Source organism: Panthera onca, chromosome A1, assembly GCF_046562875.1.
Source record: "Panthera onca isolate mPanOnc1 chromosome A1, mPanOnc1 haplotype 2, whole genome shotgun sequence".
NCBI classification, from domain to species: Eukaryota; Metazoa; Chordata; class Mammalia; order Carnivora; family Felidae; genus Panthera; species Panthera onca.
Window position 1 is genome coordinate 69,443,371 of NC_138339.1, and position 24,178 is coordinate 69,467,548.

The 24,178-nt window shown below is 41.3% G+C and overlaps 1 long non-coding RNA gene across 1 annotated transcript; it reads right to left on the bottom strand.

The window, feature by feature from the left end:
- Window positions 1–1,280: 1,280 nt before the first annotated feature.
- LOC132680144 (uncharacterized) lies at window positions 1,281–18,071 on the bottom strand. The gene is made up of 3 exons (XR_009610538.1): window positions 17,971–18,071; window positions 3,173–3,255; window positions 1,281–1,751 (listed from the first exon to the last, which is right to left on the bottom strand). It is a non-coding gene; the product is annotated as an uncharacterized LOC132680144 (long non-coding RNA).
- Window positions 18,072–24,178: the final 6,107 nt, after the last annotated feature.

Genomic DNA, 24,178 nt, shown 5'->3' on the forward strand with positions numbered 1-24,178 from the left:
ACTGTGTTAAGTAGTTAATTTTTAATTTCCTTCATGTCAATTGGCACCTTGAATCCATCATTCCCAGAACTCAGTTAAGGCTGTCTCCAAGAGGAAAAGCTCAGCTATCCAAATCCTTCTTCCTCTACATAGAATCACTTTCCTGGGGATTCTATATTAAAATGTCCTTCAGATCTACCTTTTTTTATCTCCATCACCATAATCCTTCAGAACTTTACTAGTCTTTGCTAATACTATATTAGTACATGTCGATAGACATGTCATGAGCATTTAAATGAATATGCAATAGCAGTGAGGTAAAGAACCATGTAGCATGTATTTTATTATATGAATTTAAATGAAGTTCTAATATTTATGATTGGAATTTATTTTGTAGAAAGAGCCTTAAATGTGATATGACTCTCCATTTTACTATTTTCTTACATGTATCTGTTATCTTTGCATGCAATGGGGTTTGGACACTGTTTTACCCAAATGCTAACATTAGTTGAGGTAAATGGCATGGTCAAGAAATTTGTCTTGTGACAAAATACCCAGCCTGTCAACCAGTCATTTGGACTCAGTTCAGCTTGGGAGGCCAACCAAGGTCAATAGTTGCTATCTAATAAAGTCAAAGGTCTTTCTAATTAATGCTGCAACAATCACAGATTTGCAAAAATGCACCCTGGAAAAAAAAGTTGATGCTAGAATTGACATGGTTATTCTTTCTTGGTGGAACTGCATTTGATCAGAAAGCTTGCCAGAAATTCTTACTCCTTTTTCAGCACTACAGCAGCCAGGGAAAGGGGGTTTGTTTCAGTGGATGTGAATTCATTAGATTATATTTCAGTAATGTGAAGATGTTAGGTTTTAGTGATTAATGGCAGGAAATTTGGACATAGTAACTTATAAGAACCTATAAAATATGACACTGACATCGAGCAGACATGGGAGTGTAGGGCGTGTTGGCAAGCCTCAAAACCAGCATCCTCCAGCAAGGAAAAAGAGACCAGCCTTCTTGTGCCAGAAGAGCAAGGAAGGGAAGCAGATGCTTCATTGAGAGCCACATGCCTCCACTCTTCCAAGTTTGGATGTAACAAATGACATTTTCAATATTCATAGGGTGGGGAAGGTAACCACTACATTCCCAAAATGATATTTTACCTTTTAGTCATTTGCTATCTATTTATGCTGTCACAGGAGGTGGCAAAACAGATTTTTTTTGAATTTTACATTGACTCCCAGTACAGATATATTTGCAACCAACTTTCTATTGATTCTTCATAGCTACAATAGTTTGTACTTGTCATGTATCCTTTTCTCCTGGTTTGTACTCACCCCCTCACCATCCTAACAGAACAGATGTTATATCTAATGTTTTATTTTATGTAACTGTAGAGCTACAGATGATTCATGGGCTTCGCTTAGGACATGCTCCTGATGGACTAGCTGTTCTCTTCCTTGAGACCTCTACCTGGGCATCCAGCAGCCAGTGCAGTCCAACCTATTCTGTCCCAGGGCCTCCATTCCCATCCATGCAATTAACCCCCAGGCTTGGCAGTCAGTGTTTGCAAATCATCTTCTGTGATTTTATTTCACCCTGTGCTATCTGAAGCAGAACTCATTATCTTAAAGTTCCATCATCTAAAACTTGCAGATATATGCTCGTTGTCTGTTCTTTTATCTAGACTAAGTGTTTTAGGCAATGGGGCCTCTGCGGAGTAAGTGCTTTCATGTGGAGAACCTTTCCTGTAGCTCATCCGTTCCATTCCCTTTAAAAAAAAAAATGGGTCTTTTAAAGATGAAGAAAAAAAAAGAACAGTTTCAGTATTAAAAGTATACTAAGGATCAGAGATTTTAATATTAATTAGGGGAAAATTGTGACTCTTCCTCTCTCTCCCTCTTCCACAATGATCTTTTCTAAGCTCTCTTTCTTAATTTATAATTCTTGAAGTCAAATACCTTCCAATACTTTGTCAGAGTGTCCTAGGCTTCTAAGACCAAGAGAATTATGATCCTGGTCAGAAACTTGGCAGAGTTTGGAAAGGCACCTATAAATCAAGTTGAAATTTTTGATAAAATATATAAAGGTAAATTGGTAGACAAATGATGGCTAGATATGGATTTATTAGCACAGGCAGAATTGCAAGGATATATACCAAAATGCTAGCAGTACTTATCGCTAAGGAGTATACTTCCAATGATTTCTATCATCTTATGTAAGCTTTTTTTTTAAAAAACCTCATTGTTTTCAGGGCGCCTAGGTGGTTCAGTCGGGTGAGTGTCTGACTTCGGCTCAGGTCATGATCTCATGGCTTGTGGGTTCAAGCCCTATATTGGGCTCTGTGCTGACAGCTCAGAGCCTGGAGCCTGCTTCAGATTCTGTGTCTCCCTCTCTCTATCTCTCCCTCTCCCCTTCCTCCATTCATGCTGTCTTTGTCTCTCAAAAATAAATAAACATTTAAAAATTTTTTAAAAACTTAATTTTTTTGAGCAATTAATGCTCACAGCAAAATTGAGGGTAAGGTACAGATATATTATGTACATACCCTGCCTCCACTCAACATAGTTTCCCCCAATATCAACATCCCACAACAGGGCCTTGCATTTGTTACAACTGATGACCATACATTGACACATTATCGTCATCCAGAGTCCATAGTTTACCTTAGGGCTCCCTCTTGGTGTTGTGCATTCTATAGGTTTGGAGGAATGTGCAATGACATGTTTCCAACATTATAGTATCATATAGAGTGTTTTTACTGCCCTCTGTGTTCTGCCTATTCATCCCTCTCCCTACCCCCACCCATATTTCTTTGTTTTTTTTTTTCCAGTTTTCTTCTACAATGAGAAATTGTAGTTTGCAATGAGAAAAAAATGTTGTAGAGTAAAATAAAAACAGAAATGGTCTAAAAAAACTTGGAAAACCCAGAGAGTGGATAAGATTCCAACCACCACTTGGACTTCTTATGTAATTTTTCAAGAGAGAATGTAAAAACTGCTGACATTCTTAAGTCTAGGTCTAGAAATGGCCAATATCACTTCTGCTGTATTCTGTTGGCCAAAGCAAGCACAAGTGAGCCCAGGTTCAAGTACGCTGCAGAGATGGAGATTATGCATCTCAGTGTGGGAATGACATGTGTATACACACAGGGAAGGAACTGAAGGAACTGTCATTTTTTAAGATAATTACCATATATTTCCAGAAGGATCTGATAGGGAAGAGAAGTTAAAAGTCTCAGTGTGTTGGCTTCTACCTGATTCTTCAGAGGAACTCTGGAGAGAGAGAGAGTCATGTCTCAGAGTTGTCTCAGCCTAAGAGATTACAGTGAAATGTTCTCACACCAAAAAGTTATTCGTCAACAGGGTAGATGAACCCAATTAAAAAAATAGGCAAAGAATGTTAATAGACATTTCTCTAAGAAAGATATAAATGGCCAATAAGCACATTTTAAAAACTATTCCACGTCATTAGTGATCAAGGAAATGTAAATTAAAATCACAATGAGATATGACTTCACACCCACTAGGATGGCTAGAATTAAAAAGTCACATAATAACAAATGTTGGTGACAATATAGAAAAATCAGAACCCTCATACACTAAGGATAGGAAAATGTAAAATGGTGTGCGGCCACTTTAAAAAATAATCTGGCAGTTCCTTAAGCAATTAAAATAAAGTTACCTTATGACCCAGCCAAGTCTACTCCTCAGTATGTGTACAAGGGAAATGAAGGCACATGTGCACAGAAAAACACATACATGAATGTTTATAGCAGCATTATTCACAGTAGCCAAAAAGTGGAAACAATCCACATGCTCACTGGTTGATGAATGAATAAATAAAATGTGGTACATCTATGCAATGGAATATTATTTGGCCACAGAAAGGAATAAAGCACTGAAAGGAAGAAAGCACTGGTACCTGGGTGAACCTCAAAAAACATGGGTGAACCTCAAAAAACATGCTCAGTAAAAGAAGCCAGTCACAAGATATCACGTATGATCCAATTCATATGAAATGTCCAGAATAGGCGTAAATACATAGAGACAGAAGGTTGATTAGCAATTGCTTAGAGATGGAGGTGGATAGAAGGTTAGTTGCTACGGAGTATGGGTTTTGTTTTTGAGGTGATGAAGATGTGCTAAAACTGACTGTGGTGGTAGTTGTATGCATCTGTGAATATACAAAAACCACTGAAGTGCACATTTAAATGGGTGACGTGTATGAGATGTGACTTACAGTTCAATAAAATTATTTTTGTTTAACTGGCCAAAATCATGGAAAACAAAAGCAAAAGCTTGAGGGGAAGGTTTAGGGTAGGTAATAAAACTCTTTGGCACCTCCAGTTGTCTGTAGTTGGGGCAAAGTGGCTGGCATAGTCCAAGAGTGGTCCTCAGAAGAATGACCATGGTGTGTGCTCTTGAGAACACATTGAAGGTGTAGGGATAGAGAGGGGAAGAGGTTCAAAGAAATGGTAAAAAGAGCTCCCAAGGTATGTAAACTGGATCAGCTTGAGGAATGTACCATTCCTTAACCAATCACCGTGATCAAGAAGATACCAAATTGTGATTGTCCACGGCTAGGTCGTATGCCCACCCCAAAAGTAGACCAAAGAGAAGAGAAGAGGGAGCCTGTGAAAGAAAAGTGAAGTGCCTGCATCAGAAAGGAAAGGAAAGCTGAGCAAGTGGCAAACAAAACATGCCCACTCTAAGAAAGCAGGTTTGAAGGTTCAATCTCAGGAATTTTAAAAGTTGAATGGAAAAATCTTCCCCAGAAGTGACTAAGCTTCCTGTACAAGAAGTATGCAGACAAAGATGTGGTTGCCTGAGGGGTCTAAATGGATGGCCCTGAGGTAGGCAGCTTTAAAAGAATCCCCAATGACTCAATCCCCCAGCATTCATGCCCTTGTGTAATCCCTTCTTCTTGACTATGGGCCTGATTTACTGACTTGCTTCTAGAGAAAAAGACACAGCAAAGATGATAGGAAGTCACTTTGGAGATTAGATGACTTCCATATTGGGTGCCTTCTCTCCCTTTCTTGACCTCTTGTTCACTTGCTCACTTATTCTGAGGGAAGCCAGCTGCCAGCTTCTCTGTGGAACCCTTGTGAAGGGAACTGATGTCTCTGGCCAACAGCCAGTGAGCACTCAGGACCTGTCAATAGCCCTTATAAATAAGTTTAGGAGCAGATCCTCCCCCTGTGAGCCTTGAGACAATGGCAGCCTCAACTGACACCTTAATTGCAGTCTTGTAAGACACCCTGAGCCAGAGGCACCTGAGCCTTGTCAGTTTCCTGCCTTGGCCTCTGTGAGATAATCAATGTTTGTTCATTATACTGCTAAGTTTTGGAGTACTTTGTAACACAGCACAGCCTTTAAAGCCCCTTCTCATCCTAATATTACATTAGTTTGACAATCTATTTTTTCAAAGGGACTATTATTGTGGGATGAGTGTGCATGTGTCTATCTGTATGAACACAACTGTGTGTTTGTATGTGCCTGCATGTATTTTGAAGGGGAGGCCAGGAAGGTGATGCATAGACAAGGAAAAAGGACAATAATTTCAGGCTCCAGACCATTTCGATGCTGATATATCCTGGCTCTGCCTAGTAACACACTTGTTTCTGAGAACAGAACTTGCCTCATCTTTCAAAAAGAAGGAAAGTGTGGCTGTGACAATGGTCACTAAAGGACTAGAGCTATCTCTCTTAACCATGTCTCATGCCCTGAGATTGCAGCCAGCCCCTGAATTTGAGCAAGCCAAATTAGCAACCTCCCAAAAATTGTTTAAAGTGTAATCAGCATTACTTAGACTTTTTTTCTGATTAGTATGGGATTGGTCATGAGCTTCTCGAGGACCATTTATCTCACTAATTCTATTCTTTGCTCCACAAGAATATGTTAGCCTCCTTTTCTGCCCAGAAATCTATGGCTGCCCATTCTAAAGCCATAAATTATGCAGGAAGCTCTTCTGTGCAAAGATCAAACCTGGATTACTACATGGCTTTTATTCATGCCCAAAGCATGCAGCCTGTCTTGCCCTGGAGAGAGGGGCCCTCCCCCCAGCAGGAGCTACAGAAACATTGTTGACATGATCAGAAGCCCAGTTTCGCTCCCGCTTCCCTCCTGCCCCCAACAATTAGCCTCACTCAGAATGTCAGCTTGCCCTTATCCTAACGGTATACAATCACAAAAGAACAAGAGCTGGCATCTCAGAGCACTGAGTGAGGGCCTGTCTAGGATTCTTTTCCTCCAACGATAATCAAGTGACCCCTCCCCCCCACCCAAGGTGGCAGAGGCCATCATCTTCATCACCTGAGGCTTTCCAGGGAAGGACTTCCAGAAACTGATCCTAGGGGGGTTGGAGGTCATACAGGAATCAGAAATCCAAGGGTCCAGGAGTTTTTCAGGTTTGCCATTCAGATAGCCATGTGGAGGGGCCACAGTATGGATTTTTGCTCCAGCCTGAGTGAGGATAAGCCCTGGGTGTCAGTAGATCATCCAGTTCGAAACAACCTGGGGCAAAGCACTGGAGGGAAGGCCCATTCGGGGAATAACCTCTGGTCTGTGCTCCCTGGCTCCACCAGGAAACGGCTGAGCTATCACAAAATAATTCTTCCCCTGTGGTCTGCAGTCAAACTAAGAGACAAAAAGTCTGGTAATGTGGGCAATAGGACCTCCAGGGAAGGAAGATCTGAGTTTCAGTCCTGAAACTTTCTTGGATCAATTTGTCTTCGCCAAACTTCTTTTTTTTTTTTTTTTTTTTTTTTAATAGCAATAAAGCTAAACCCACTCAAATTAGCTTAGGCCAAATAAGGTCTCAGGTATAGGTCTTCTATAGAACCCAAGGCAAATGAGTAGATTTGAACCCCAGAAAAAAATGTAACTGGAAACTAGAAGGTGACCAAGATCCAGGACAGCTTTTCTCTCTCTTACTCCTTTCTACTCCCTCCACCTCCCCCCCACCACACCCCACAACCTCTCCCCACTCCCCTCTTCATGTTCTCTCATCTAGCAATGCTGAATGACTATCATTCCTGCCTGCCTGTGCACGCCCACATGAGTTGGCCCTCCAAGTGCAAATGTTTTTAAGTTAAAACACTGCTAAACTAACAAGTATTGCTGAATTCCATTTGTAAACTCCCAGATGAGAGACTCTGACCAGACAGATGGGGTCAGGGTCTGATCCTGGTCCTATCACCTGTGGCCTAGAACCAGGGTTGAGGTGAGATTCAGGCTCACACAGCACAAGAGAGCTGTTAGCAACAGGCTCTGAGGATTGGGAAGAGGGTGATGAAAGGGCAGGCATCAGGAGGGGTCTCTTAGGCTGGGCACACTGTCACAATGCATACGTTCTAATACATAGACTGTTTTGATGCAATTCTTTGAAGAGCTGAAACTTCTAGTGCCTAAACTCCTCCCTTGTGAGTTCAGAGTTCTGTGCAATGAAGACAAACAACCTTGGAGTAGGATAACATATCCTAACTTTGCCTTCAGGAAGAGCAGACAATCACTGAGACAATGTAGGAAGACTTTGGTCACAAAATACAGAATAATAAGGACAAGCCTGAAAAAAAGAGGAGTGAGAGCATAGTAACCATTCACTCATACACTGCACCACCCTCTCCCCAGTGTCTAAGCAAGGAGATGGCTGAAGTCTGATGGAGGTGCTTTAATTAACCTATTGAGGCCCAGAGGGAATCATTGATAGCATCATCACTGCACTAAATGGATCAGAAGTTCCCAATGTCTTGCTAAGGTTTTTTTTGATCTCTAAAGGCTTAGAGACAGTCAATGTGCCACCCTAGAAGGTGATCTTGGTCACCTTCTAGTTTCCAGCTCTCTGCTCTACCACAGAGCAGATGGGGCACTGGGGAGAGGAAGACTCCCTGTGTGGCCAGCAGAGAACTCTTCTAAGGCTATTCACACAAGTGGCAAAGACACTACTCTAGCTTGTATGGAGACATGTGCCCCATATTATACACTCAGGCCCTTTTAGGGATTTCTTACTCTAGTACATTCATGTTGGTTTACTTCCTATCTTAGCCCATACACATCTCTTTTTCACTGTCCTGTCTTCCTGCAAATGGTTCAGAAATTATATGACCCAAAGACACCATCCTTGGACTGAGGTTTCCTTTGGTGTCAGTCACTTTTGAATCAAGTACATTTAGCTGCAGTCTTGCTATTTTTCTAAATTACTGTCTTCAGCAAATGCTTCAATAAAACAGTCTTTTTATTATTCTGATGGAATTCAGCAAACAGTGTCTATGGGACTTTTGTTTTTTGTGAAGTGCTCTGTTGCCAGGATACCCAGGGTGAAGATGTCAAAAGAAGACACATTGAAAGGACAAGCTATAGTGAATATCCCAGACTCAGCCCCATGCATACTAATTATTATGATTTACCCTATGTTGCTTCTGTTTGCTATAGGAAAGATCTTCGAGTCCACAGTTTCTAAATAATAAACTATCCAGAGAATAGAAAACATGTATTATTAAGGAGGGCAATGAATGCTTAACTCCCTTCTTTTTCCTTTTCTCCATTCTTTTAAAATGTGGCACTAGGACCATTAGAGACAAATTCTGGTGTTTCGTTAATGCAAGTAGGGAGATGAAAGAGAAATATATTTCTTCACTGACAACTTCAAGAAGAATTCAAAATACAGTAAAAAGGAAAAGGAAAGGAGGAGAGGAACTAAAGCAACTTCTAACAATGGCAGAAAGACTCTGTGGTCACCTAATTATTTCAAAAGCATATATTAAGCATTCTGTTAACAAGCATTTATTAAACACCTTCTAGGTACATAGTATGATATTATGGCCTTAAACTTAAACTAGATGCATTTGAAATGACATAGATTTAAAGTCCTATATTAAAATAAATAGAAAAGGGAAAAGGCAATTCTACAAGCTCAGAATAAATAGACTCGAGATTATCTTGGTAGTAACTCCCAAGGCCATAGCAGACTTATGATTTATGATAAGCAAAGGGTATGATGTGTGTGGCGATTTAACTTTGGACTGTCTCAGTGGTAGGATCCTGATCACATGAATATATTACACTATTAGAATGTGGGCTAGCCAATTAGATGACACATGATGGAGTATGTTAATGTAGACACAATACTTCAAAAAAAAAAAAACTTCAAAAGGAGTGTTTCAAGAAAAATTCTGGATGAGACCAACAAGCTTGGTGGTCTTGTGGAGGAGGCTGACCAGAGGTAAAGTTCTAGAAACTACTCTACCAGAATAATTATTTAAGACACTGAGGATGTTTAAGCCAGGAGAAAAGACATTTACAAGGTTAGTAAAAATGCTACTGGAGTTGTAAAAAGCACCAAAATTAACTCTAAACACATCCATCTTGACCGAAACTTGTCTGAGCTTCAGACTAGCACTATTCACTCATTGTTCAACAGAGTAGAAACTTGAATGCTGTATTCTCCAAAGAAAGTTAGTTGGCAGTCACCCCACTGGCCATGCACCGCTAAGTCATAGCACAGGGCCTGGAGTGTGATGGGACCCTTCCTCTCAGATATGGCATCGTGATCCGAGTCCAAAGTATGATCTTGGTTCGGAGGTACTCTTCTCTCTTGGCCCAAGAGAAAGACAATTCAGAGAGCTATTCTCTTCTGCTGAGGAGAGGTTTCTCTCTTGGCAATAACAAGTTCTGAGAGAGCCACAGAGAGGTGGAAGCTGTCATTTTGGACCTGAACTTTCACCTCAAGGAGACACAAAGCAACTACAGATCCTGAACCCCCACTTATGGAAATCCATTCCAAAATTTCTGCCCAATTTTTACAATGCTCATCCACAGAAGCTAAAAGAAGATAAAACTCATTCTTTTTAAAACTGAAACATTTTCTCCACAATTTGTGTGCAAATATAAGAAGTGTAGCCCACCTGAGACTTCTTAAGCGGTTTCTAATGGAAGAAATGTCTGCCCTTCCTCTCTTCATGCTGCTAACTTGGCTTTTAAAGTAATTTTAATACAAAGATGAGCAAAAAAAGGTATCATTAAGACTCCAAGAAAAACATCAAGCCATGAAAAAACATAAGAGTAATAGAATCAACCTCTGTTATTCTAGTATCCAATACTGCATATCACCCATCTTAAGTATAGAAGAGCCAAAATATTTATATTGAAATCTAGATTAACCTATATGCTGTCTTGACCAGCATATGTTACAGAGTGTGGTAAGGATTAATTGCAATGATTATACTTAGTGCCTATTACATATCATTAAAAGATTTTGAAAAGAACATTAATTGTGAACTGATCACAGTAGTTTAAAATAGCGTCTCAGTTTTTCAGTAGGCATAAAGAACTTTCAAATGTTCATACCTTTGTCCCTATAATTCTTCTTCCTTAATTTTTATACTAAAGAAATAATCCCAAATGCAGATAAAGACTTATACACAAACATGTGTATTTCATAAATTTGAGACAAATGAACTCTAATATTTGAAGAATAATTATGTAAGCTTTAGAAAATTAATCCAGTAGAATTTCAACATAGTAAAATTATAGCGTGAGCAAAAAGAAAAAGAAAAGGAATAAAAAATTGTGGAAATATGACCAAATAAAATATGCCAACACAGTGGTTGCATATGAATGGTAGAAACGGAGATATTTCCCATAATAAACATGCACTATATCGATGATGCACTAAATACAAACACGTTAAAGGCTCTCACTTCTTGTGTACTTATCTTGACTCTAGGTGAAGTAGTAAGCGATTATAGATACAGAAAAAAGTAGAACCTGGTTGTGCCTAGAACTTTACATCTTGCAGACACAGGACACCTGTCACTATACTGTATTTCGTGTTTAACCAGCCGAAACCAACTGCCTGAGAATGGTTGTGTCTGGATCATCCTTTCTCTTGGTCTCCCCAGCATGGTAATCTGGTTGTTTGTTGTTGTTGTTGTTTTTCAGATTAATTTTTTTCTGTTATTGGAGACCCAAGTCTCAGAGCACCCACAAGTCTTTCCACAGAAATGCCATGTTTGCAGAGGAAACGAGCTTATTTCAAAAGAACATGAGAGAGGGGCTAGAGCATAGAAAAGCATCAAAACCTCAAGACATATAAAATACATTGACAAACCTCAAACATGCCCTGGAGGATTCATGTGCAATTATCATGTAACCCTGAGTGGAAATAATTTCCATTCTGTGTCTAAAATCAGCATTCTCGTGTCTTGCACTAGAATCACTTCTAATTCATTTCCCCTCTTACCTTCTAGCTTTCTTCTTTCACTTAATTCTCTGCCCCATTTCCATCACAAAAATTCATTTAAACTGCAGCCAGGTACAATCCATCCCTACCCTCACTACAGGTGAAAAACATTGTCTTTAAACAAACATCATAACTCCTTATTGGGTTCCATGGACATGTCTAGGTGTTTTCATAAATGTATTGACCTAGTTGACACTCACAAAAACTATGAGGTACTATTACTTCCATTCTCTGGGTGAGGAAACTGAGGCTCAGAGAGACTTAAGTTGTCCCACCAGCCATGGAAAATACCTAGGGTGAAGGGTTTCAAAGATGCTGTTTAGTTCTAGGCCTCATTTTTCAACTATACCACGGTGTATGTCCATGGGATATTTGCTCTGGGTCCCCCAGAAATGGCATAACCATATCATTTACCATCCAAATTTGGCCAATTTCTAGAGGGAAAGTGATATTATTCATAATATTAGGCATAAATTTGGGTTAGCCAAGGAAAACTGGGAATAGTTACCCTAAAGTGGGAAAGGTATAAAATATGGTCAAGGGCCTCCTTCAGGCCACCATACACATAACCATGTGTGTAAGGAATATGTCACAATCTGACGAATAAATAAAAAGTTGTCAGCTGAATGGAAGTCATTAAATCATTTTTGTGTCTCAAGAAACCATCCATGTTCTTAAGAGAACATGGGCAGGGACAATTCAACCTGTACAGCTACTCAAAATAATCAAGCTTGAGAGGAAGCCACACTGTTGGGATATCATTAAAGACAGAAAATTCAAAATTGACCTTTAATGATTTCCAAACAGAAGAGTAGGCTTCCTTCCACTAATCATGGAGACTCCTGCTTCATAAATCTGTTTCTTAGTTATGATTTAAGTGTTAATAAATTTATCCTTCTGTGTAAATGGTATGTACCAATGCAACATTTTTATTTGGTCCCTTCGCTCCGTCACCCTTAGGTAAAACTCTGTGGGCCCAACTGAAAAACAACTGAAAACCACTGCTGGCTGTATTGACTGGGGCTGAGGCAAGGCCCAAGCCAATGGTTGAATTTCAAAGGAAACTTTGCATCTCTTTCCTTCTATCAGGAGATAATTATCAGAACATCAGAAGACCTAGAATTAGCTAGAATTTTACATCAAAGGAGGACAATATCCACAAACATAAGCAATACATTTCAGCTTTGAAGTCAATGGGCATCTCAAGGAAGCCCTTCAATGCCCATTCCTCAAAGGGACACACGATAGGTCAGCCCCCACCTGCCAAGCAAGGTCTTCTCTCTAGCAAAAGAGCCAAATGAGGTTTAAGGTTGAAACAGTCTCAGATGGCGCTACTTTGGAGGCAAATAAACTACTTCCTGTCAGGTAGAAAAAGCTGAAAGTGTGACAAGGGACAGCCATAGGAGATAAAGAAGAGGAAGATGAGACATTCAAAATGCCTTTAAAAAGGTGAGAGTTTCAGGGAAGCATATTTCTTATCAGAGTTTAAAATTACCAGCAGAGACCAACAGAAAACTCTTGCAAAATCAAACCAATAATTCATGTTAAAGCTGGAATTTCTAGAAAGATCTCCTGGGCTTAGGAAATCAATTGGGTTGTATTTAAGTCTACATGTATTACAGCTCCTGAAGAGTAGCTGTGTACAGTCACTACCTTCAGAATAGCTGATCCAAAATAGTTCACTAAGCACCAATGGATACATTCATGTTTTCACTCATCACACGCATGTTAGTGCACCAGAGGGAGGCAACATCACAGTGGTCAAAGGGCTGGTGCCTCCACTCAGAGTAGAAGATTTCAAGTCTTGGTGCCACCACTCCTTAAATGTGTGGCTTTGCAGCGGTTACTTAATGGCTCTAGGTTTCAATTTCCTTCTCCTCAGAATGTAGGGAGGGGACAGTAATGGGGCTTAACTCAAAGGAGTATGGGAGAATTAAGTGAGTCAATATATATGAAATGATGAAACAATGCCTGGCAAATCATACATGCTATATAGGTGTTGACTATCATTATGAATAATAGAAACACATTGATTGCTTTTCATAGCTGGACAGATTATTCGTGCTTGTTGTTGTTTGAGTCCCTCTTATTCTGGAAAGACTGTGACACAGCTAACAAAAATAAGTAAAATACAGTAGGATAGCATACTTTTCAAGTAGGAGCAAAAGAAGTTAAAAGCAAGGGTGGAGATGAAATGAAGCTAGAATGTTTGCTGATTGTATTTTTTTAATTGTGAATTGACCTCTCAAAGACAATAACAGGTCAGAGACATGGGAAGGTGAATCCGCACGTCTGATGTGCCTTATATTAATGTTACAGTCCATTCTTAAACAATTCTCAGGTTGATGTCTCACTATTGCTTCCTCTGAAGTCAACATTTTTCCCGGTTTTGGTCTCTTTCCTTTGCATCACTGATCCTTAATGTTCATGTCAGAAATGTATAGCAGAAAGGAGGAACACACTACTAAGGAGAAGAGGGGGAGGCAGTGAGGAGGTGGAAGCTAAGCACAAAGGTGTCACAGAGCACAGGAAAGGGAAAGGATCAGAAAGTCTAAGGAGCTTAAAACACTCCCTGCCCAGCCCTCAAAAGATGTGCTGTATCTCTGCCAGAGTCCTCTCGAGCTCCCAGGATCTACAGGGAACTCCCAGAATGACCTCTGCTTCCAATTAGTGCTGCCCATTAACATTTTCATAAGGTGATGCATTTGTCTTCTGAATATGGTAATGATGTCAGTGTTCTTCCTAGTCTTGGGAGAATTTATTCACCAAAAGTGTCTGCTCCAGGAAGCAATTAGGAGAGCACTGTCTTGAAGAATTTTACTGTGGTTTGAACATCAGGATTAACTTCAGTGTAGGTCATGTTTATGTGTCACATAAACAAAGAAGTTATTGATATTCTAGAACTAGATGATTACAATAACAACTCATGTTTAGATTCATGAAACTAGAAGGGACCTTTTAGAGACCATTGAATCCTGCTTCCCTATTTAGCAGCTGTGATGAAGTGATTTTCCCCAGACCACCATACCTTGTTCTCATTAGAGTAAGAGCAGATTCACAAACGTAAATTTTTGTCAAGAGAGATAAATGGAACACAGTGCATGATTTCCCTTTTTATCTGTGTGTGAGCGTCTTTCACTGCTTCACGCTGTTGTCTCAGGGGCTGGGTGTGTCAGGATGTTCACCACAGTTGCTTTGTAGTGGGCCATTCAGGACCTTCTGTTGATTCCTTTCCAGCTGTCCAGCTGCCATCTGTCAGTGTGGCCATGGTTATTTCTCATGAGAATCAACTATGATTTGAGAAGAGTTGCCACTTGTCAGAGTAACCAAGTAACATCACCAAGATGATTACACTGCAAAGCATAATTTTGTTCAGAATGCAGTCAGTAAACTCTACCTGGATACCGGAAGGAGATTCCATACTTATGTGCATGAGTTTCGTGGCACCTATTTTCCCACTTCTTGGAAACATGGTAGCAAAAGGAGTGGCCTCTGTAAATAGATTGTCTTGGTTATCAGCTACATGATCTTAGGCCAACCTCTCTAAGCCTATCTTCTCCTTACTGAAATGGAGACTCTGACAATAGTACCTATAACATATGGTTATTGTAAGATGTGAATGAGATTAACCAAGCACTGGTACATGTAAGCATTAAATGAAGCAAAGAAGGGGCACCTGGGTGGCTCAGTCAGTTAAGCACCTGACTTCAGCTCAGGTCATGATCTTGCAGTTCACGGGTTTGAGCCCCGCATTGGTCTCTGTGCTGACAGTTCAGAGCCTGGAGCCTGCTTCAGATTCTATGTCTCCCTCTCTCTCTGTCCCTCCCCCACTTGCTCTCTCTCTCAGAAATAAATAAACATTTAAAAAAAATTAATAAATAAATGAAGCAAAGAAGTAAGTCAAGAATGCGGAGTAGACAGACACTCCTTCAGCATAATAAAGTAATAAAAGAAGATGCCATGCTATGAGACATTTTTGCTTCACTAGACAACTGGGGCTTGGGGAAGGGATATAGTGTTTTTCCTCATCCTCACATCCAATTTCTAGCAAGTAATTTAGAAGGTAGAGAGAAACACGGACAGTATTTGGGAACCAAAATAATAACTGACTCAGACAAGAATGATCATAGGATGATAAAACAGTTGGGTGAACATTTGATAAGAAACAGGATAGTTATACAGTTTCCAAATACTTTATTTAAGCAATTAGAAAGAAAAAAGTGGCAACTTTACAGTGGATGCCTCATAACCACACAATCCAAGCTAACATCACCAATAATGAGACAAAGTGACATGATGTGCCTCCTGGTATGATGCAATAGGATAGACACAATATTACTTATGTAGTATTCCTGCAAAAAAATTCATAACTTAACAGTAATCATGAGGACTCAGAGAAACACAAATCAAGGAAGCATTGTACAAAACAACTGTCTAGGTAGTTTTTCAAAATGTAAAAGCTCTGAGAGACAACTAAAGGCTAAGGAACTATTCCAGATTAAAAGTGACCAATGAGTACAATGAATTTTCTTAGATTTGACCATGGATCAAGAAAACATGGTGTAAGAGATGAGATCTAAATATGAATTGTATATTAGGCAATATTATATCAGTGTTAAGCTTCCTGAATCTGATCATTATAGGATGAGTAAGTAAAAGAATATTCTTGTTCTTAAGAGATACACACAGAACTATTCAGAGGCCAATGCCATGGCATCTCAAACTCTTGGCAAGTTTCATAAGAAGAAAGAAGAGGAGGAGAAAGAAGGAGGGGAGAGAAAGAGCAGAAGTGTGGTGGGAGGTTCTGTAGAAAGAGAGAAACAAAGCAACGATTGCAAAATGTTAACACTTATGAATCTAGGCAAAGGGTATATAAAGTTCAATACATTATACTTGAATTTTTCCATTAAGTTGGAAAATTTTGCAAAATAAAACATTTCTGTAAAACGTTGCACGAAAAGGGAAAAAAGAGAAAGCAAGAGATTCTAAGACAACAAGGTGATTGCAAGAGAGATTTGTTATTGAAGGCACCATCCCCTTCCATGAAAGGCCCACTGGCCTGGGTCACACTTCCCTTGGGGGTGCTTGGCTAAGCTCCCATAGTGTTTCTGTCTCCAAGGGTATGACCATCAGTCATTGTGCTTTCACTGTAAACCTAGACTGCTGATCTCGTGTGCCCTCAATTCTTTTTGAATTTACTAATTTTTTCTTTAGTAGAATTCCTAGGCTATCTACCAATCAGAAAAAAATTGCTGACTGGCTAATTATAAAAAGTTTAGGAAGGCAGCAAACCATTTCCAAAAAGTATACATACATGGTTTAAATATTTCTTTTTCCATGAAACTTTAAGTGTACTTCTTTGAGTGGGCGTTTGCCAATTGGAGCTGCATATTGTCTTTCTTGCATCGAGCACACTCACACAGCCCCTACATCAATTATTGCTAGACTTAGATTCTTTAAAAGTTGAAAGCGTATTTCTCTTAGATGTTTACTTATTTTCAATCATTTACAGGCATCGTGCCCACTAATTTCATAGACTTTTAAACTTGACTATTGAATTCCTCTAGAATGTTCCATTTATTTTTCAGAGGGGAAACTCACTTTCCCTAAAGATATCATCAGTTGATGTAATACTTAACTGAATTCTAGAACTACAATCTAAGGCCAAGTAGATGGAAGAGATTCAGAAGCAAACATAACTGGCTCTTGGTAAGCATATAGGCATATAGCTAGCGGAGCAGAAGAAGCACAAGGGCATAATTCTGCGTGGCACCTGGCTATATGTATTCACAAGCTTCAGTCACCATGTATTAGAGAAGAAACAGAAGTCCACTGGTGAAATCCATGAGTTGGGTGTCAGTTAAATGGAGGTCCTTATGAGATCTTCAATATGACTTATTTTCAACAAGCAAAAGATTTGCTCTCTGCAGGGGTAAAAACATCTCTTCTGGTGATGAATACTAATTCTTTATGAAGTTTATCACCTATCAGAGAAACTAAAATAATGAGTGGTGATTTGGTTAACATAGAGCAACTGAGTGCCCGCTATGTGCTGGGCACTGTCAGGCACAGATTTCCTTTCTGGAGCTTCCATCTAGTGGGTCTAGTTCTGTGGGCGGCTGGGTGTCCCTTCTTTACCCCAGTAGAGTCTGCAAAAAATGTCTACTTGACTCAATAAGTAAGGAATTAATTCAAGGCTGTCCTTTTTCTCTTCTGAGGGACTGGAAGGATGAAAACATGGGAGTTTTTTTTAGCCTGTGTCGAGTCAAATGATGTTATCATTTGCCACATGTGCAACATGTTGTTTATGGTACAGTCAATTGATCATGACGCCTGAAACCAAGTGATAGATGGGACATGGCTGTAGCAGCAGCAGAGAAACAAGGAAAAATAGCCATAATTAACATATGGAGGCACACTGATGCAATTTTGTGTCTTCCTTTATTTAAGCAATTTTCTAAATTTGAGATGATTCCTTTAATTAATCATGGAGTGAAGGCTTTTTAGTTTTCAGTATTTATCTCTGCCTTCAAATTACTTACAAAAGACTGCTGCTGCTATTAGTAGAAAGAACCTTGCCTTAAAGTGGAGAAGCGACTGGGAAGATTAAAAAATGTGTTAAAGAACATAGCCATCGGTTCCAGTGTTGAGATCTGCATTGCCCATCCTCCTAATTGGCTCTGCCCATCTCTGCCTGTAACATGTATCCACTCCCCTCCTGCGCTCACCTCTGCACACACACCTACCTCTAGGTTTGATGCATAGAAGGGGGCACTGGCTAGCCAGCCGGTAGAGCACATGACCCTTAATTAAGGGTTGTGAGTTCAAGCCCTACGTTGGGCAAGGAGCCTCCTTTAAAGAAAAAAAAAAGTATCTCTAAGAATGGCTCTTCCTTCATCTCTATGAATTAAATCCTACATTCTGCTAAATGCTCAAATCAAGACTCCCTTCCTCTGAGCAATTTTCCGTCCCTACTCCTGTCTCATGGATACATGATCCGTTACACGAATACTCTTTAGCAATGACAATGTTCAAACTCTTATTTTATCAATGAGAAAAGTGCGACTGGGAGAGCATGAATAAATAGCGCAGACACTGTCATGTGGTAGAACTGGAGCAAAACCCCAAGTCTCCTCTGTCCCAGCTAAGGGCTTTTCCCACTAGACCACACTCTCTTAGTTTTATCACATTAATACTTATTCACATAGACTGCATAACTGCCCTGAACTTGCTTTCCATCAGAATCCCTCTGATTCAGGTATGTAGAGCATGCCCACCCAATTAGCATGCAGGTTCCTTGAGGGCAGGGACTGTGCCTTTCATGTCCTCCGCATGCACTGAGTGCGGAGACACTGGCTTAAGGACAGTAGGTTTAATTAGCTAAATCTCAGATCAGACAGCATCGAAAGCTTCCTCCCAAGAACCCTCAGGTCCCCCAGTAATCTCAGACAGCACACGTCTTCTGATTGCATTTCCAGGCCCCCCCTGTGCTTTTGATTAACTTCTGTATTTTTCAGCCATAGTATTGCCAAAGCATCCATTTTGTTCCCCAGGTGGGATATAGAACTGTAGGTAACAGGCAGTTAATAAGCTTAACAGGTAGGGACAGAGGCTCATTAATGGTTGCTCTGTGATTTGTGGCCAGTCCCCCCAGCACCTAAATCTTGAAATAAATATATTCAGAGACTCCGTTATCCCAGAAGAGGACATGGATCATTTTTCTTTCATTAACAATGGAGCCGCTACAGCAACATTTTTATTTATATGCACATTTCCAAGCCTAAAAGCTTGTCCCTTTAAACCTGCTTGCACTAAATTCTGATCAGCCCTTGATGAAAGAAGACTTATGGATCGGAGACAACCTGGTAACCATCTGTGCCCAATGCATATTAAAGGAAATGTAAATTCACAAAAGACTCCCCAGCATACATCAGTTTATCCGCCCAGGGAAGACAGAGGATGATTACATAATCTGGGACAAAATCTCCAGATTCAGAAGGGCCATGTTAATGTGGTACTTTGCTGATGTACAAAGCAGAAAGGTGCCTAAAAAAAAAAAAAAAAGAAAAAAGAAAAGAAATTTCTAGATAAAAGGTGGATCCAACTTTCCTCTCTCTATCTGGTTATCTATCTGATGTGGTAGATACGCTGGAGGTTTCCATCCAACCATAAGATCTCACTCTTTCTCACACACACACACACACACACACACACACAAATACACATCTCTGAGCCCTAGTGAATGAGGGTCCAGGCAAGCATGTTAATATTTTATGACATTCTCTCTAGTACCACTCCCCTCCCCCACCATTCTCTCTACCTTGTCCCACCAACCTATGATCATAGCCTTGGAGCTGCTCTGGCCCCAGGCTACTAGACATATGATCAGAACTGAGGCAATGACCATATCCCTCCCTCCCAACACTTTAACCTGCTCTGACTTAATCTTAAATTAATCAGATTCCTTTCTGTGACTTCAGAATTTCAGTGACGACCAGCTCAACTTTTTGCCTGAACCGAGGGTTTTGCAAAATTAGGAGCTAAGAGGCGGCCATCTTCTGCCATGTGTTTGAAGAAATAGCTAATGTTAGTGCAGTGAGAGAAAAATAAAGCAGATACATAATGGCATGTGGAGAGCCAGAGTCTGGCAAGTCCCAGAGTGAAACAAAGAGAAAGAAATTGTGTTGCTTTCTGAACATTTTCCAGGTGCTAGTCCCTGCCAGCCCTAGGCCCAAGCCTAGCCACACGTTCTTCCCTTTGGTTTCAAGCAATAGCCCCATTTTCTTAGCATCAGTCCACCATTTTGCCTGCTTTGTGTGCAATCAAAACGAACTTTGAGGAAGCCCTCTGGCCAAGTGAGGGCAAGGCCCAGTCCAGACTTCGGGGCCATGCTGGGCTGGGAACCTGCCCACCGCCTGGCCTGACCAGTGCCTGGCCCGTTTCAGAGCCAGATCCTCCTGCTGGCTCTGAAAGAATCTTTTCAACGCTCTGCCTTTGCCAGAAGCACGCGGAGCTAGAAGACAGGCACCAAGGATGAAGGAGAGAGCCTCTGGCAGAAGTGAGAGCAAAGCCAGAGATCGCTGTTCACAACTGCATCTCTCCCTGGCTGTTCTCAAACTATAACTTATTATGGATCCACTGAAGTGTCCCTGAGCTGTGCCCTGGGGTCAAGGACAAAGAAGCTAGGCCACATCACTACAATGGGCAGTGGGTCACACCTGAAAGCTGCAGGCTTCAGTGCCTGTGGCTAGCACACAATCCTCCTGCCGCAGGGCCAGAAGGAAAGATAGGTGGGTAACTCCCTTCCTCTCTACCACTCCAGAGGCCTGTTCTTTCTTTCAAAGATACTTTGTACACTATTCCAATTTTATTGAAAGCTCAATACCAAACCTGGTTAAAGTTTTGTTTCTCCTTACCTCTAACACATATTCTAGGATCTGATCACTGGACTGAAAACTCCCCAAGCAAAGCCCAAGCGTGTCCACTCACAGATTTCTCCAAGGCACCCCCCTTCCCCACCGGCCCGTCTTGCCCCGGCTTTCCTCCACCCTAATTCCTGGATAAGCCTCCCCATTCATTCTGCAGACTGCCTGAGCCATCGGTACCACACAGGACACCTTATCCTTGGAGTGCTAAATACAAGTTAAGACTTGTGACTCTTTTCAGCTCTAATCACAGACTAATTTCTCTGATAAAGCCACTCCAGATTTCTATTCAGCTCAGACCCTTGGCATCAGGCCTTGGAAATCTTCTGGGCCCAGGCTGCAGGGCAGATCCTGTGATCTGAGCTCAGGCAGTCACCATATCCCCTCCCCCTTCAGACCTTTCTACCTGCTTTGTTTTGATTATTTTAAAATCCTGCCAAACCCATTAGGGCTAATGCTCAGCTGAAAGCAGCCACGACCTCCTGTCAGCCCTTGGCAGTGTGCAGAGCCATTGGGGACAAGGAGGAAACTCACCATCTTCTCTGAAAGGGGCGGGCAGACTTCGCTTCCAAAGGGAGGGGGGTGGGGAGCAACCGTGGAAAAGGCACCTCCCACCTCAACCGCTGAAGCCAAAGGCTCCCCTCCCCCACCAACAGCTCAGGCCTCCCCTCTTTGAAGGACACAAGCAGCTGCGGAAGCAACAGCCGCCTCCTGGTTCAGAAAGTCCCACCAGCCGCTCACGGAGTTTGTAATCAAAACAAAAGCACACCTGTGTTTTGGCAGGCTTCAAAGAGGTTACGAGTGAGAGCAAAAGCAAGATGGTTAAGAGAGCAGTGCTGTGAGCCCTCGACTGTGTGGATACACCACGGCAATCTGGCACCATGGCTGCTTAGTGACCTTGAGGGGGTCACCTAGCGGACCCTTGACATGCGGGAGATTCACACTTGATTTGCCTTGAACAAGGGTGCCTTCGGGAACTCAGTGCACAGTCAAAGACCCTCACAGCCTGTCCTTCTGTGGCTTAGAATTGTTCCACTTTTCTTGAACATTGAACAAATGCTTCCTATAACCTCCCCTTTGTTCTTGACTCTAAGGATGTCCTTCCCTCCCCCTACTCAAATCTGGCGCATTCCCTAAGACCAAGCTTTACTTACTTTTTCTTAAAGCCTGTCTTAGCTACCTACTGGAGCCTTCAGGTCTCCTCCTACAATCTTTTCAGACAGCCGCACATAATTCTGCAGTCATCTGAGACTCCTTTCTGTTGTTCTCAAATACTATGCCCGTGTATCACTGCACCCCTCTGCATCATTAGCTCCTTGAGTCCAAATCAGTTCAGCACACTCTTGGACTGCATGATTGATTAGAAGGAAAAATAAATAAAACAGTGACAATACACATCCCAGGGCATGGTTTCGCAGTCCCTTCCCATTCATGCTCTGAGTCAAGAGAACACAGCACTCTGTCATTCCCAAAGGTCAGAAAAAGGTGATCTTGGTCAGCCAACAGAGGCCTGGCAAGCCTTGTCCGTATGGATGTTCCTGCTGTCTATTTCTGTGTAATCCTCCCCTCAGTGAGGGAGTCGGTGATACAACAGTGGTGGCTTCCAATCCATAACTGTAGCATCTTTCTTTAGTCCCAACTGTGGAGCTGTTCTGGGTCTCTCGCCTTGGCAACCAAAGGCCTTATCTGGCCCCTATGAACTGCAAGAGATGGTGACAGAACCATGGGCCTCCTGCAGTTGCAGGGATGGACCGCAGGTGGCCAGTAATCACTAGAAATGACCTTGAGTGTCCTGGGAGGGCCAGACCCCATTGAGAGAGAGCTGGGGAAATTTGAAATGAGGTTTTGCAAGGAAGCTCTGGTCGAAGCTAGCTGTGTAGACCCTCACAGGTAAAAAGTCTTATACAACAGAAGGACGAAAATCCCTACCCCCACCATACTCTCCAGGACCCTCACAGGCATGCCCCTGACTGTGGCTTATCAACAGTCCTGCCTTCTATATGCCCCAGAAAGCAAGGGGCAGGGACTCTCATGGGCCTTGGAGAACATGATCACTTGCAGTGGTTGAGGAGGAAGAGAAAGAAAGAAAATCCATTCCAAGTCGGATTCTAGCAGAGTCCAAATAAGAGGACTTGGATTTTTTTTTTTTAAGTAATTTTAGAAGGCTCTGGGACCTCCGTCACTGACAAATTTATCAGTACCAAATCCATCATGGACAGTAAATGTTTAGGCTCAAGTGTTTCTAGATTGGGGTATGAAGTGAGGAAATATTTTATCTTTTATTTTGTTCTGAGGAGAAGAAACCAATTCTCAAGGGCAGCATTGTTGGGGAAGAGAAACATTAGCATTAAAAAAAAATGAGATAGAAAAAAATAGAAATGGACACATCCAAAAATGCCTCTTAAGACGTCAATAATGTCTTTGTGTGTACCTTTGACAGAGCTTTTTGCCCTAAGAGGCCCAGCCAGACCTCTTTGACTTGGACCTTCTTTTTCTTAAAACTGCTCTGTTGTCTGTTCACCACTTCCCTCACAATACCACACTCCAGGACTTCTGTGCACCCCTCAGCTCCTCTCCACGCGTACACCAGCCCAGCAGCTCCACGGCTGTCAGGAGAATTGCCTGTTATCGGGCTTATGTGAGATTAAATTTAGTCATTATCTTGGAAGAGAGTTATCTCATGTTGACAAAATCCCTCAGAGTTCACTGTAGAGAACTTTAATTTCCACATTCAAATGAGATTTGCATTTGATCAGGCATCAATTAAACACTGTGCATTACTCAGTGACCTAACTTCTAAGAAGAGGCACTGCCTGCTCTCTGCTTATTCAGCTCCAGGGTTTTGTTTCCTCCTGAAACCATCATCTGAGGCTATAGGTCAGACTTGGAAATAATGGGCAATACACTTGCAGTGGTACACATGGGTTTGATTGCTCCGTTTAAAACGAGCTACAGCATTCTAAATTATAGGCTCACTTTCATGGGTCAGCTCGATCCCAATGAGGATAACACCACGTGGCCGTTAAGAGCAACCAGACAGGCCTGAGTGCAAATCTTACTCTGTCACTTTTAGCCATGTTAAATCAGGCAAGACAATGAAGCTCTCCAAGCTTAGTTTCCTTGTCTATAACATGGGAAATAACAATGACATAATGAACACAAAAAGCTTAGCACAATGCCTGATGTAGAGTAAGCACTCAACAAACAATGGCTGCCACTTATCAGTACCTCTCTTAGAGCATTAATCATTTTCTACATTTAATTATGTATTTATTCAACCATCAACATTTGTTGAGCACCTACCAAGTCACTGGAGAAGATAATGGGGATAGAGAAATAAGAATATGTGGTCTCTGCTCTCAAAGAGCTTATGGTTTTGCGGTGAGACATATTTCTTGACATGAGCTTATGAGATTGTATGTACAAAATGTTAGGAGAGCATTGGAGAAGAAGCATCCAAATTTGGCTGAAGAAATCAAGGAAGGCTTTACAGAGGGGGTAGCTGCTGAGCTCAGGTCTGAGGAATTAG